Source organism: Mustelus asterias, chromosome 5 (assembly GCF_964213995.1).
Source record: "Mustelus asterias chromosome 5, sMusAst1.hap1.1, whole genome shotgun sequence".
Lineage (NCBI taxonomy): Eukaryota > Metazoa > Chordata > Chondrichthyes > Carcharhiniformes > Triakidae > Mustelus > Mustelus asterias.
Window position 1 is genome coordinate 113,269,070 of NC_135805.1, and position 17,063 is coordinate 113,286,132.

Consider the following 17,063-nt stretch of genomic DNA (forward strand, 5'->3'; position numbering starts at 1 on the left):
AGTTTGTCATCCAGCAGATTACTGGGTTGCTGAAGCACACTTCTTGGGGAGGCAGTGGCGTTATGGTATTGTTATTGTCTCGTAATCCAGAGACCCAGGGTAATGCTCTGGGCACCCCTGCAGATGGTGGGATTTGAATTCAATAAAATTCTAGAATTAAACATCTAATGATGGAAGGGCACGGTGGTTAGCACTGTTGCCTCACAGTGTCAGGGACCCGGGTTCAATTCGCGGCTTAGGTCACTGTTTGTGTGGAGATCGCACATTCTTCCCGTGTCTGCGTGGGTTTCCTCCGGATGTTTCAGTTTCCTCCCACATTCCAAAGATGTGCAGGTTAGGTGGATTGACAATACTAAATTGCCCCTTGGTTTCAAGGGGACCAGCTAGGGTAAATGCATGAGGTTGTGGCGATGGAGCCTGGGTGGGATTGTGGTTGATGCAGACTCGATGGGCCGAATGACCTCCTTCTGCACTGTAGGATTCTATGATGATCATGAAACACTTGCTGTAAATCCTCTCTGATTCACTAATGTCCTTTAGGGAAGAAATATTTACCTGGTCTGGCCTACATGTGACTGAGGGATGTTTTCTGCAATGAAATATACTGGGGTTTTGAACATTAATAAAAAAGCTGCAATTCGTACAAAGGGAAACTAACAATTAGGAACTAGGTACTGAGAACTCTTAATTTTAATTAGATTGTCTTCCTGAAATACAGCAGTTAGGTCATTTTTTTTACAATTAACAGTGATTTAAATGTTGGAATACATATAAAATATCAGTCTTATCAAATGATTCAATGGTTGCCATAGTCTCAAGTGAAATGCACCTTCTCCAGTCATGGAATAAGCATCACATTGCACATTTCATTCTACAGCAAAGCTATAAATGGTAAGAACAGTTTGATTGTGATTTCTCCTCCGCCCCCAGTGACTGTTGAATCACTGCCAGCAAGTCACGTACATAGAGAATGACTACATAAGGTGCTGAAGAAAAGGCCATGCTCAGAGCAAAACCCTATAAAGGAGAAGAAGAAAAAGGGTCCACATTTGGGAAAGGGTCAATCGTTTTTGCTGGAAGAAAGATAATTGTAAATAGTCACTTTTGTATCAAGAGTTGTTGAGATGCTTTCGTAGGGAAAATAGAAAAATATTAAGATCAGTTTATTTAAAAAAACAGAAAGATTTACTCAAGAAGAGGAGAAAGAGGTTGGTCCAAGTTTCTTCACTCTTATGCAAGAAAAATCAATGTTTTTGGCCAGTATTGTAGATATACCACACCTGGAATGGGAGGGACAGGAAGGCACAAAGTGGACAGTCTCTGAAGGTGGGTATGCAAATTACAATGCCCAGTTAACCAGCACTTACTGTTTGCAAAGCTAACTTATTACTACGTGTTTTACTCATTTTTTTTGTTTATATATCCAATTCAATCCAATCAAAGTCCAAATCAGAGTCTCATCAAGTGAGACATTCCCGATCCAAGCTGGCAAGACAGGGCTCTCACCTCCTGTCTTGGGCTTGATCTACAGGATCGAAGCTGATTGGAGTAGGCATTACACCTCCTCCAAGGCTTGATCTCATTTGCATCTTAGCCAAAAGGCCCTCGATGCCACTTTTAAGAATTGCTTCAAATGAAGCCACAATGTAACCTTATGACTTCAACCAAGTACAGCATGTCGATACTACACTTGATCTTAGCCAAAAGGCCGAGAAGCGATATACTTATTTGAATGATCTCAACATGCAACCAATTAACTGACTATCCCTTGGCTGGATGCATCAGCAGGGGGCCAATGACACGAACAGCAAACACTACTCAAAGCCAGCCTGCTTTTCTTAAAGGTCTGGTTTTATTTAGACATAAGGAGTAAGGCTTGAACATTATACCAGTTGCAGCCAAATCACAGTATCACAGCTCACCTGGATAACTGAAGATAAGGGAACAAACAATGAGTTATCATGGGACATTGCACTGCAGTATTATTGGTGCAGAATGTAGTGTTACAATCATGGCTAAGGTGTAGACAAAGATCATCTTAATATAAGGCAGGTCCATTCAAAAGTCTGATAACAGCAGGGAAGAAGCTGTTCTCGAGTCTAACGGAAGAAGGTGGAAGAGGGTGTGTGGAGTCCTTGATTATACTGCCTGCTTTTCTAAGGCAGCGGGAAGTGTAGACAGAATTAATGGATGGGAGGCTGGTTTGCGTGATGGATGGGCTACTTTCACAACCCTTTGTAGTTTCTTGCAGTCCTGGTCTGAGCAGGAGCCATGCCATGCTGTCTTACATTTGGAAGGGATGCTTTCTAAGTTAAAGTAAAAGCTATTTATTTTAAAGTTATTTATTAGTGTCACATTAGTGTCACATTAACACATTATTGAAGACATTAGTGACACATTAGCGTCACATTAACATTGCAATGAAGTTACTGTGAAAATCCCCTAGTCGCCTCACTCCGGTGCCTGTTCGGATACACTGAGGGAGAACTTAGCATGGGCAATGCACCAAACCAGCACTTCTTTCGGACTGTGGGAGGAAACCGGAGCACCCGGAGCAAACACGCGCAGACACGGGGAGAATGTGCAGACTCCACACAGGCAGTGACCCAAGCCGTGAATCGAACCTGGGTCCCTTGCGCTGTGAGGCAGCAGTGCTAACCACTGTGCCACTGTGCTGCCCATATGTAAAAATTGGTGAGAGTCATAGCAGACATGCCAAATTTCCTTAGCCACCTGAGAAAGTAGAGGTATTGGTGGGCTTCCTTAACTATGGTGTCAGCATGGAGGGACCAGGACAGGTTGTTGGTGATCTGGACAACGAGACACTTGAAGCTCTTGACCATTTGCACTTCATCCCCATTGATGCAAACAGGGGCATGTTCTCCCCGCCCTCCCCTCCCTAAAAGCAGTGATGATCCCCCCTCCATGCGTGTCCGTGAGCCACAGTTACCACTGTGATCCTTGGTTTGTTTGGATTGCAGCTGAATACTGGAGTCACGCTGTGAGGCTCTTGCCGGTAAGATAGCTTGCTGGAACTCACACAAATTGGGAACTTTCAATTAGACTCTCGTGAATTGGCTAGTGTCTTCTGGATGAAGATAATGCTGATCTGCAGCTTTTTATTCCACCCCAATCACTGGCCTCCCTCCAGTCACGAACGGCCCCAAGGGCAGAGCGGCAGCGGGGTCCCCCACCCCCACCGATCGCCCCTTGGCCCCTCCCTAAGGTCCTGCCCCCTGGCACTGCCTGATGCCCACTAGGTAATGCCAAGGTGCCCCTGGGCATGGCCAGGGGGCACAGGCTGGCACTGCCAGGGTGCCCAGGGGCACCACCTGCCTGCCGCTAGGGTGCACATGCCCAATTGGCTCTGATTGCCCTTCCTTCACTCCAACAGGGTCCCCCGCTAGTTCCCCGAAAGTGGGGAGCCACTCTAAACCCCGCCGGAGTGAAATTGTACTGGCGGGGTGGGAGATGCTATCGGGCCCGGAGACTTCAGTTCCGGGCCCAAAAATGACATTCAAATAACATTCAAATAAGATTAAAATTACTTACCTGCTGTTCCCACCAGTTTCCAGCATGGTCCCAACCACGCCGGATATCCGGCACTGGAGATGCGCGCGCGTCAGGAGTGCATGCGTGAATCCTGCGAATCAGCGCATACGCGATTCTCCCGGCCTGACAGGCTAAAAAATTAGCACACGGGATGGGAGAATCACCCTCTTCATCTCTTTCCTGTACTCCATCTCATCATTGTTTAAGATCTGACCCACTACAATGGTGTCATCAGTACACTTGAAAATCGAGTTGGAGGGAAATTTGGCCACACAGTCATAAGTGTATAAGGAGTATAGTAGGGGGCTGAGGACACAGCCTTGTAGGCACCGGTGTTGAGGATAATTGTGGAGGAGATGTTGCCTATTCTTACTGATTGCGGTCTGTGGCATCTGCACAATGTTAGTGCAGAATCTCATAGTGGGACAATGTACCACAATATTATTGTAGAATCTTGTAGTGGACATTGTATTGCAAAACTGGTTGCTTAATTGCTAAATAAACCAAATGGTTGACTACCAGAATAATTTGCATCTTAAAGTCATTTTTTTCTGTAACTCTCAAGGTCGCCCTTTAGTCAGGCAAGCAGGATTCCTCACCCAGCTCATTATCACACAGCCTCACACCCACATCTTGCAGGCTGTACACACAGCCTGATATTCAACCATGACAACCACATCAGCCAAACAGATTGTACAACAGCTGCTGGCACACAAGCCCCATGTCTTAACCCACGTGGAGGAGATGAGCTGACCATTATTGGAACCAATCATCTTCCTTCTCATATCGCTTCCCCTCGAATCCCACACTGTCATTTGATTTAAAAGCTGCAAATTGTGTAACTATGCCCCTCTTAGTTACTCGACCTCCTGCAGCACAAGTTGCGATACCTAAGAACTGCAACCTGGCTCGGCTGCAGAGGTAAATCAAGACATCAGTGATGAAGACACAGCAACTGCACTTGATTTCACAGTTCACATTCACACATACATCAGCTCAGATATGAATATATTATATGTGGAATCTGCATGTGTTTCCCAGGATAAGCACAGTAAGAAGTCTCACAACACCAGGTTAAAGTCCAACAGGTTTATTTGGTAGCAAATACCATAAGCTTTCGGAGCGCTGCCCCTTCGTCAGATGGAGTGAAAATCTGTTCTCCAACAGTGCACAGAGACACAGAAAAAGCAGTGAGCTGGAGCCACTCTGAGGAGACACTGGCTGTGAGGTCGTGTGTGAGATATTGTGGAGCAGTGTGTGAGTTATCAAGTGTTTGTTAGCGAGAGAGATACACTTACCTTCTCATGCACTGGTCATTTTTCATTTCTTACTCTTTTTTTTAACTTAACTGTTTATTGCTCTTGCACTGTCTTACCTTTGCTCAGAAGTTGTTTCCTTCCACAAAACCCCAACTTTCGATTTGAAATTCAGTTTACTCTGGCCAAACTTTATCATTCCAAATTTTCACATTAGCTTCTTGAGTGAGGATAATGATGTGCTTCAGTAACTGAGGAGTCATGAATGCAGCTGGACATCACCAGCAAACATCCCATTTCTGATCTTATGATGGAGGGAAGGGCTTCCAGAGTGTCATCGCAGATTAGGAATTTGTCCAGCAACAAGCTACTGGGATTGATGAAGCGCCCTCTCATACAGCATGAACCTACTGATGTCTCTCCATTCGATCCTCCATCCATGATGAGATGGTACAGTCTGCAACCAGGTCTTCAAGAGGTGCACCAGAGTGTCCGATGAGGCCATCTGCAGTCTCCTCCATAGGAAGTCAGCAGCCTTCCACCAGCCATACTACAGCCACTGGGAGAGCATTGCATAGGAGCACTCTGACAGACACGAATGCATAAGAGTGATGAGTTAACATTTGTTTGCATTGCAATGTAGCATGATTTAATTCACAACTTTGGAATTACTATTTTGTGGTGAATTTTGTTTTTTTATTGTGTCAAGGGGACACTGTGATGGTCAGTGATAGAGGGAAGGTAACATGTGTAACTATTGCTGAATGCAGAATTGGGGTTGCAGTTAATATTGTATTCGGATGAGTTCTTCATGGACATCCAGACAGAAAGCAGCTATCTACGTTGCCTCCTTCCTTCCTCTTCCTCCCTCCATCCTTCTTCTCTTCATGTTGCTGAGCTACTCACCATACCGCTGCTGCCAATGGTGAGGTTATGCAGCATGTAGCAGACCACTGTGAACTTTGTACAGCAGAGTTCATCCTGAGCACGATTTGCCCTGCCATGTAGGCCCTTTGGGAGCTCTAAAGGCATATGCAGCATCCAGAAAAAAATGCTAATGAGCCTGATTTCTCAACCATGTTCTTTACAAAAAAAAATCACTTGTAGAGTTCTGTTCAATGTCATTAACCAGAGAAGCAAAGCTGGATGACAAACCAATCCACATCTCCATCATACACCTCTGCCACAAGGTGATAGTAGAGAAAAAAAGAAAAATAGCGAGCAGATGAAATTTTAAAAAAACATAAATGTTGTCCTTTTTTACTAATGGGGTGGCATAACATCTCTCTTGACTATCAAAGTACCATTGTTACGGCTCCACCACATTTTATGATTTGTTCGCAAGTAGTTCATATTGAAGGTCTGCTTATTGTAAGATTTAATAACAAGCCATTGCATAAAAATAAAGACGGCTGACTGAACAAAATTGAAATAATTTAACTCATTTCCACATAAAACACACACATACTGTTTATTTGAATAAATCAAGCAAATGTTCACTGTAATCAAAAATCGGAAGTGATAGTTCAGCAATTTATAATCCAGCTTAAAAGCAAAACCTTCTCTTTACTATCACTGCAAGTGATATGTGCAATGAATAATGTATAGACTGTAACAGGATCACTGACCACATCAATGTAAAGCTATGGGTTGGATACAACGATAGTGATGTTATCTCGAAGGCCTTGATCTCCCTTTAGTGCCTCCAGGCAACATCAGAATGTCTATGTGGTAATCTGAACTTGCAGTACGATCAAAATGGGAAGGATTGCTTTCCCTGATTAAAGTCAAACCATCATTTAGCATTTCAAAAGAAAATTAACGCGCTTAAATCTGCCCATACCATACCATGTGCATCGTTTGACGTAAGTCCGAGGCATTGGTCAATGTTATGTACAGGGAAGAGATGTGGGAGAGTTCCTCCCTTATTCCCACCTCTCAACTGACCGCAACAAGATGTATTTCAGAGAAGACACACACTCCACAAAATCAGGAGTGTAGTGGAATAAACTCCAACTTGCTTGGATGAGTGCAGCCCAACAACACAAAACGGTCAACATCATCTGGGCTAAAGTAGGTCAGTTGATCAGCTTATCTACCAGCTAAACGACCTATTCTTTCCAACACTTGTACACTGTGACTGCAATGTGTCCTATCAACAGGATGGATACATTGCAGCAACTCACTAAGGTTTCTTCAACAGCAGCTGCCAAAAATCTGTCTTCTACACCTAGAAGGACAAAAGGCAAACATCGTCACTACTAAGATTGCCTTCGATTCATACAGCATCCTATATGGACATGTATCAGCATTCTTTGCTCATCAGTGGGGCAAAATCCTAGAATTCCCTACCAAATAGAATTGTGGGAGTACAGTAACAACATGCCTGCTGCAATTCAAGGAGGTGATTTGCCATCAACACTCTGTAAGGTACATCAGCACAAATGTGCAGCAACTGGGAAGGTACTGAGCGGGCTGTTTACAAGATGCCACATTTACAATAACACATGTGAGTGGCCATGAACAAAATTTAAAATAAAATAGGGTGGCACAGTGGTTAGCACTGCTGCCTCACAATGCCAGGGACCCAGGTTCAATTCCAGCCTCGGTCACTGTCTGTGTGGAGTTTGCACTTTCTCCCTATGTCTGCGTGGGTTTCCTCTGGGTGCTCCGGTTTTCTCCCACTGTCCAAAGATGTGCGGGTTAGGTTGATTGGCCATGCTAAATTGACCCTAATGTCAGGGGGATTAGCAGGGTAAATGTGTGGGATTAGGGGAATCGGGCCTGGATGGGATGTGGTCGGTACAGACTCGATGGGCCGAAAGGCCTCCTTCTGCACTGTAGGGTTGATTCTATAATTCTATGAAAATTACTGCATATTGAAATAAACTGCCCACTCTCATCACAATCTTCTCAAGGCAACTAGGATTGGCAATAGATATTGCCCACTTCCCATGTATGAATATTTAAAAAAAGTTGACATTTTGCTTCAAGAAAGTTTTGAGATAGAAACATCCAATCTAACTCGTAAAGGTAATTGCATGCTTTGCTATAAACAAAGCACAGGAATGAGTGACCTCCTCAACTTGCGGTATCGCTATAATCCATTATAGTATTCAGTGTCTGCAAAGATCAGATGCAGGTATCTAGTGGGGTATTTCTGGAAATTGTTGCTGCTATTCTTGGCCATGTTTCCCCTCTTGGGGAAGAATTCATACCTTGAGAAGCAGTTCTGTTCCCACTAGCACGCAGTAATAAGCTGCAAAAAGAGTTTAAAATTAACGCATAGGCTACTTGGATGTCCAAGGGAGTTCCTGGTCAGCTTGAATCAAATTAGCGCAGATACAAATACAAAGATTATCACAGCAAAAGTTACTCAAAGTGCCCTGAATAGTTGTATCCCTACAATATTGAGTATAACATTGTGAAGAGTTCTCTTTGCTTCAAACTCTTCTTGTATTTGATGTGTAAAGCTTTAATTAGGTTGTTGTAACAGTGAGACTTGATGAATCTGGTGAGATTGATGTTGTGTATTTGGGCTTTCAGAAGGTGTTTGTCCAAACTTTTCATAATAATTTCATTAGCATAATTAAAGATCGTTGGATTAAAGGGATAATGACTGTATAACTACAATTTATTTTTCTCAGGGACAGAATGCAAAGAGTCATGGAAAACAATTGTTTTTTCAGACCGCAGGGTGGTATACTGTGGTGTTCCCCAGGGACTGATATTAGGACTGCAGCTTTTTTTGATATACAAGAATGACCTGGACTTGGTGTGACCAGGGCATAATTTCAAACTTTGATGACACAACTCGAAAGTATGATAAACAACAAAGGAGGATAACAACATAGACAATGAAATGGGTAAACAAGTATTGAATATAACATTGGTGAAGAGTTCCCTTTGCTTCAACCTCTTGTTGTGTTTGGTTTGCACAGTAGGGCAGCACGGTGGCACAGTGGTTAGCACTTCTGCCTCAGAGTGCCAGGGACATAGGTTTGATTCCGGCCTCAGGTACCGTTGTGTGGAGTTTGCACATTCTCCCCAAGTCTGCGCAGGTTTCCTCCGGGTGCTCCGGTTTCTCCCACAGTCCAAAGATTAGTGTTAGGTGGATTGGCCACACAAAATTTCCCCTTAATATCAGGAGGATTAGTAGGGTAAATACGTGGGTTACGACACAAATCAATTTAGAATAAAATAAAAACAGGCCACTAACAAACAAACATGGTGAGTAACAGTTGCAAAAGCCAGAGCACATCAGCAAGTTCAAAACTTAGCAAAAGTCAAATGCATTATTATTATTCTTCATTATACTCGTCCTCCTATAAAAGCTCACAGACTGCCTCAGAGTACTTCAGATACGTGATCTAACCAGCAGTAGCTCATTAAATTGACTGATCAGTCGAAGCTAATCAATAAAAATAAGCTAAACATAACTGGCAGTGTGGTACTTAGTTTTGCAAGGCAGAACGATTCAAAGTACACTGGACTGTGTTGTTGAGCTCAGCAGGGGGTAGTTTTAGGAGCACGATGTTCCTGAGCTGCAGTAGGGAAAACATTGGCTTAAATTGATGTATCAGATTATTATCTAGTAAACCTTGTTGAAAAAGGTACATGCATATTGATTTTGTGTAAGGACAGGTTTTGGCTTGGCTGGAATGTTTGCCATGGATGAGTTGTCTGCCAGCACTCATTAGGTTTCTTTATGAAGAATAGGTGCTTGATGAGGTACCTCAGGGCTGTTAGCTGTTAGAAATGTAATTCTGCATGCCGTTCAGTCAAGGAGATGAAAAAAACAACCTGAACAAATAAAAACTGTTCGCCTGGCACAGAGCAAAATATAACAGGAAAATTGGAGATTAGCCCAATTTGTATGTCAAAACTACATCCATCTGCTAGTTTTATACTTACTTTATAACTGAAGTTGCTAATTTATGTTGTATATTATTGATGTGATATCAAATTTACAATACAGAAACAGGTCAATAGGGCCAACTAGGCAGGGTGGAATTCTTCAAAGCCCCTGTCGGTGGGGTTCAGCAGTGAGTGGCAGGGAATTCAAGTAAGAAGTTTAACAACACCAGGTTAAAGTCCAACAGGTTTATTTGGTAGCAAAAGTGTGGCTTTTGGTACCAAATAAACCTGTTGGACTTTAACCTGGTGTTGTTAAACTTCTTACTGTGTTTACCCCAGTCCAACGCCGGCATCTCCACATCAGGGAATTCAAGACCAGGGCATAATTTCAAAGTTTATAGATGATACAACTCAGAAGTATGAAAAACAAGAGGGAGGATAACAACGGACTGAGACCTAGACAATGAAATGGGTAAACAAATAGCAGATGAAATTTAACAGAGAAGTGTGAAGTGATATATTTTGGCTGGAAGTCCAAAGATGTGTGGGTTAGTTGATTGGCCATGCTAAATTGACCCTAGTGTCTGGGGATTAGCAGGATAAATATGTGGGGTTACAGGAATAGGGCCTGGGTGGGATTGTGGTCGGTGCAGACTCGATGGGCCGAATGGCCTCTTTCTACACTGTAGGGATTCTATAAATTCTATTCTCTGAAGAATGATTAAATACAGTACAAGGTAAATGATACAGGATGGTGGACTGAATGGCCTGCTCCTGCACAGCATCATTCTATGATTCAGACTTTTCACATAAAATATTTCTGGATACCATATTCTTTAAATTGCAAAAATTGCATTTATGCCGACACAAATTTACAGTGGGATCTTGCGCTGGTGCATGCAACGGCAGCTCAGGAAAACCACTGGAGGCTTGCAGAAAACACATTTGCATCCGGCTAAATGGATGCAGATGAAGATCCAAACACTCAGGTCCGATTCTCAACTAACAGGAAAACACACTGGTGTGAAAAATGTCTGGAACAACATGGGTGACGCGACTCAGCTGACTAATGTCTGGAGATGTCTTTGGAGTTCAGCTTGGAGATTACTGGCAATCTTGAATCCTAGAATGCTACAGCAGTGGGTGGGTGGAGCATCTACAGGTGGTCCTTCTTGATTCAGTGTCGTGGAGGGGTTCCATCTTCCAGTGTTCCAATCTCCAATGTTCCTGGAATTGATCTTCTTTCTCAGAAGTTCCATGTTCTGGCCTCAAAGTGCTCCCAGAGATTCATCCTCATTTCAGGAGGTCCACTTTCTTCCTTCAACCTGTAACTTGAAACTGCATGAGAAAGCATCCTGTCCCTACTCCCACTCCTCCAACAGTCCAATATAAATCTAGTATAGCTAGGGGTGGCATGGTAGCACAGTGGTTAGCACTGGGTTTGATTCCCAGCTTGGGTCACTGTCTGTGTGAACTCTGCACATTCTCCCTGTGCCTGCATGGGTTTCCTCCCACAGTCCGAAAGATGTGTTGGTTAGATGCATTGGCAATGCAAAATTCTCCCTCAGTGTATCCGTGCAGGCACCGGAGTGTGAGGACTAGGGGATTTTCACAGTAACTTAATTGCAGTGTTAATGTAAACCTACTGTGACACTAATAAATAAACTTAAAAAAACTTAAACACTTAAAACTTAGTATAAACTGTTTACAGGTTAGTTGTTTTGTTATTTCTTCCGATTGCTGGTGCAAATGTACCTTAGGATTTTGGAGGTTTCCAATACTGATCTAAATTTTACGTAGGCATTGCACAGGGAGTGGTCTAACAGCATTTCTTTGTGTCATTTAATATATCGTGCTGAAGCAGCTTCATCCAATCCCAAATACTCAGGCAGGGCTTCCCCAAGAATTGAACATGCATGAGAGGATGAATAGAGGGCACACAGAATGGGATAAGTTGCTGAAGAGAGAGAGGAGGGAACAAACAGTTCTCAGGAGGAGGTGATTCCTGCCGAGGCTCTTTAGGGGGCAATTATCTCAGCTCAACTTCAGTGACAACCAGTGTGTCAGATGTCATCTTGTCACAAAAGAGATTGTGACCAGAAATACATTGACTCATTCAGTGACAGCTCCAGGTCCAAACCAAGTTAATAAGAGCATAGCCGATGGCTATTAAGCTGACTCTGGTTCTTAATGTTCATGCCTCTGGTTGTTTCCACATTGGTTAAGCAACATCTGGCAGTTTTCAGTACAAGGAAGGTCATTGAAGCTCTCCATCCAGTGAAAAACATGTGCATCTCATTACTTGTTGCCAGAGACAAGCAGGTAGAGCAAGCACAAGTGCTTATGTGTATTCGGGATTCCCCATGGTGCCTGGTGCCTTGTGTGCACCTTACTTGAACTCAGTCATATTCATCAACAAAAAAGGATTCCACATCCTCAATGGACTGCATTGGTTATGTAGAGTTAATGAGTTTCTTAAGGGGCTCAAACCATCAAAGTCTTCATCTAAAGTCTTTGCAGCACAGTGTGCTGCAGAGACTTTAGATGCAAAACTCATCCTCTGGCAAGTGTTAATGCATTCTCTGGCAAGTTGACACCTGTGGTATCATTTCTCTTCATCCTGGTTCTTGCACTTGCGTCTGCTGTGTCATCATGTGCAAATTCCTCCTCTGCACCAACCTCCATAATACATTAAGCACTGCTTCTTCCTGCACTGCAACTGTGTTCTTGGAGTTATGCTCCAGGCAGTAACCTCCACTTTTCTCACTGCATCTTGAGCACATGACTGGAGGGCCTCCTGTCCCGATGTGATACAGGATGATCCTCCTTCATTCTATCAGGGCTTTCATCAGGGCTTCCAGTGCATTGTCAGAAAATAGGACAAGCCTCCTTGATAACATTTTACATAATTAATTATCTTCCTGACAATGTCCTGTTCATTAGGTGCAGCCAACCTCGAAGACAAGTAACATTAGCCATTTGTGATACTAGCCCCCACTACTGATACTTACAACCAATTAACAATGCAGGTGCTGGCTTTAGGTCGTAATTATGTAAAATAGCAATTGGCACAATTTTAACACCTTACCTAGAACACTTTAAGGGTATGAGTTAATCATGCACTTTGATCTCCATGGCCATATTTGGACGTTATCACAAACCCTACTTTCCCAGCAACTACCGCCTTCATAATTTTAAAGACCTTTATTAGGTTGCCTCTGAATGACAAGGTCTGGGTTCACCCAACTCCAGGACTAGAGTGCAAAAAAAATCAAAGCCATTGCTCCAGTGTACCGGGAGAGTGCTGCACCATCACAGTTGCCATCATTTAGATGAGATATTAGATCGAGGCCTGAACTACTTGCTTGGGTGAATGGAAAGACCCCATGGCTGGAGCAGGGGAGTTATCAATGGTGTCTTGGTAAATATTTATCCTCAATCCAAAACAGATTATCTGGCCATTACCACATTGCTGTTTGCAAATTGGCTGGTGCGTTTCTTGGGTTACAACAGTGACTACATTTCAAACAAGTACTTAATTGGCTGCAAAACACTTTGAGATTTTTAATAGTCATGAAAGCACTGTATAAATGCAAGCCTGTCCTTTATCACCCCTCAGCCGCATCTTTAGGCAAACAGCCCCAGTCTTTCAGGCTTCCCTGATAGAAATAACCATTCAGTTCTGATAACACCTTTATGTACCTGCTCCAGTATCGCCAAATCCTCTGTGATATGGAGATCAAAACAATACATAGTATCCTAAGTGTGAAATATCCACCGTACGACAATCCATTAGCAAATACACACAGTCAAGAGTAAAATATGAGTGAATAAACTATTCACACAGTACACACTCGAACATAGAAGAAGGGCTGCACTGTAGAAAAAAAGATACAGTAAGAAGTCTCACAACACCAGGTTGAAGTCCAACAGGTTTATTTGGTAGCAAATACCATAAGCTTTCGGAGCGCTGCCCCTTCGTCAGATGGAGTGATACTCCAGTGCACAGAGACACAACATCAAGTTACAGAATACTAATTAGTATTCTAATTAGTATTCTGTAACTTGATGTTGTGTCTCTGTGCACTGTTGGAGAACAGATTTTCACTCCATCTGACGAAGGGGCAGCGCTCCGAAAGCTTATGGTATTTGCTACCAAATAAACCTGTTGGACTTTAACCTGGTGTTGTGAGACTTCTTACTGTGCTTACCCCAGTCCAACGCCGGCATCTCCACATCATGAAAAAAAGATACAGCAGCTTCAGAGTTATTCACAGCTTCAGGTCCATCAAAGATCTTGGGCAGAAATTAGAATTATTTTGTTTCTTTGTTAGCTTCCGAGCTTACACCAAACTTAGGTTTGTATGAAACATAGAGATCAGCATGGCGCAGATAAGGCAAATGGCCTTTTCCATGTTTTGCATTCTATGTTATTATGGAATGTTTCTGCCAATGTCTTGAAAGCAGATTGCCTGTCCAACTGCCTGACAAGGAGACAGAACTTAGCAAAGAAAAACTAAGAAGGAAAGAAAGTGAATACTTCATTGAAAAAAACACTAAATATTGCGTGTTGCAAACTTATTTGATGGGTTGCATTTACATTGAAAAGTTCTGCAATGAAGGATTATCATCACAGATATCGAATTTTTCAAGGAATGCGCAGAATTGAGGCTGGCAGTCGAAACAAAGTTATTCCAAATTTTACCTGTGACCTCAGATATTGAGGCTTGATGTGGCATGCTGTGAAGTGCCACTTCATTATCAATCTTGTTCAATCACAGGCATGAGGAAAGGAATTACTCCTTCTGGAATTTCTCTAACCCAAGCATAATTATTCAGCTTCTAAGATGACGTTGTCAATGTATCTATTCTTCCGTTACAAACACTGGAAATTATTATACACTATTTGACAAACTCAATTTTTGAGTATCCTAACTCACTGGTAATAGTTTCAATTCACTTCATGGAGCAGTATGACCTTTTCATACAAAATATTTTCTATAGTGTCACCTTAGAGCAGTGGGGCATGGATTCCAGTTGCTACTTATCACTGAAACTGTTAATACTGACATCTTAAAAAGGCTTTCCACAAAATTGCCTTCCAATATAATCTAGTGGCATCATGTACTTACACACATACGATGGACCATAACATTGCAAAGTGGCGGTCACTGTATGTGCTGTATGAGACTTCTGAAATTTAAACATTACCGTTCCAAGATTCCCATCTGGATCATAGACAGAATCTTGACAGATCTCCGGTCAGGAGTATGGAAAAAGAACGTGGGTCTGCAGCAATTCTTCTCCATTTTTTATCTTGATGTCTCTTGTTAAGGGGATAAAGCAGATCTTCCACCTGAGAATACAGCAGGATAAAGCCAGAGACCTCTTCAAGTAGAAGGTTAGTACACTTTTTTCTCATTTTGTTTATTCTCTATTTATCCACCGACTCACTAATGCAATATCATTGTCACCCAAGTGTACACATGTGCAAAACTTCAGAATGTTGTCATATAAGTATATGCACCAATCTATGATGAAAACTGCCAAGTTCTATCTTCATAACATTGCCCAGCCCAGTATGCCTCAACTTAGCTGTTAGTAAAATTCTCATCGCTGCTTTTTTTGGAAAAGAATGGTTCGATTAAGCAGACGCAACAAACAAAGTTTGCAGATGACACAAAGATAAGTGGAAAAGTGAATCGTGTGGAGGGCGTAGAAGGTCTGCAGAGAGATTTGGACAGGCTGAGTGGGTGGGCGAGGATCTGGCAGATGGAGTATAACGTTGACAAATGCGAGGTTATTCACTTTGGAAGAAATAATAGCAAATTGGATTATTATCTAAATGGAAAGAAATTACTAGATGCTGCTGTGCAGAGGGACCTGGGGGTCTTTGTGCATGAGACCCAGTCTGCAGGTGCAACCAGGTGATCAAGAAGGCAAATGGGATGTTGGCCTATATCGCAAGGGGGATAGAATATAAAAGCAGAGATGTCTTGCTGCATCTGTACAGGGCATTGGTGAGGCCGCAGCTGGAATACTGTGCGCAGCATTGGTCCCCTTATTTGCGGAAGGATATATTGGCCTTGGAGGGAGTGCAGAGAAGGTTCACCAGGTTGATACCAAAGATGAGGGGTGTTGATTATGAGGAGAGACTGAGCAGATTGGGTTTGTACTTGTTGGAATTTAGAAGGCTGAGGGGGGATCTTATAGAGACCTATAAGATAATGAAGGGGCTGGATAGGGTAGAGGTGGAGAGATTCTTTCCACTTAGAAAGGAAACTAGAACTAGAGGGCACAGCCTCAAAATAAAGGGGGGTCAGTTTAGGACAGAGTTGAGGAGGAACTTCTCTCAGAGGATGGTGAATCTCTGGAATTCTCTGCCCACTGAAGTGGTGGAGGCTACCTCGTTGAATATGTCTAAATCATGGATAGATGGATTCCTGATCGGTAAGGGAATTAGGGGTTATAGGGATCAGGCAGGTAAGTGGAACTGATCCACTTCAGATCAGCCATGATCTTATTGAATGGCGGGGCAGGCTCGAGGGGCTAGATGGCCTATTCCTGCTCCTATTTTGTATGTTCTTATGTTACCTTGACTATTCCAAAGCTCTCCTGGCAGTCCCCTCATCTTTCACCCTCTGTAAACTTGAGCTATCCAAGACTCTGCTGCCAGTATTTTAACCTGAACCAAATCCCATTGATCCATCAACCTCATGCTGACTGATCTATGTTATCTCCCTGTTCACCAACATTTTGATATTCAAATTCACATTCTCATCTTCAATCCCCCCATAGCCTCACCTCTCCCTATCTCTATACCTTCTTCCAGTCCTACAACCCTCCAAGAACTCTGCCTGCCTCCAAACCAGACCTCCAGGGTATTAATTATTGCCTTTATCCTTAAATTGGTTGCCAAACTGAGCCCTAAACTAAAATTCCATTCTTAAAACTCTTCAACTCTCTCCCCCTTTAAGACCTACTTTAAAAACTACCTGACCAAGTTTTTAGTTACCTTTGTTGTCTGCTCAATTGGCAATCAATGACATCAGGGCGGTAGTGAGATATGATATAGGTTCTATGGAGAAAAACAGTGAATCCATTTGGGTGTAAATTAGAAATAGGAGAAAAAGTTACTGATTGGTGTAGTCTATAGGCCACCAAATAATAACATCATGGTGGTGCGAGCAATAAACAAGGAAATAACTAATGCATGTAAAATGGTACGGCAATTATCATGGGGGACTTTAATCTACATGTTGATTCGTCAAACCAGGTCGGTAAAGGCAGCTTTAAGGAAGAGTTCATAGGATGTATCCATGATAGTTTCCTCGAGCAATAAGTAATGGAACCCATGAGGGAGCAAGCTTTCCTAGATCTGGTCCTGCGTAATAAGAC

At 42.8% G+C, this 17,063-nt stretch overlaps 1 pseudogene; it reads right to left on the reverse strand.

The window, feature by feature from the left end:
• Positions 1–1,556: 1,556 nt before the first annotated feature.
• On the reverse strand, positions 1,557–1,720 carry LOC144494522 (U2 spliceosomal RNA; annotated as a pseudogene).
• Positions 1,721–17,063: the final 15,343 nt, after the last annotated feature.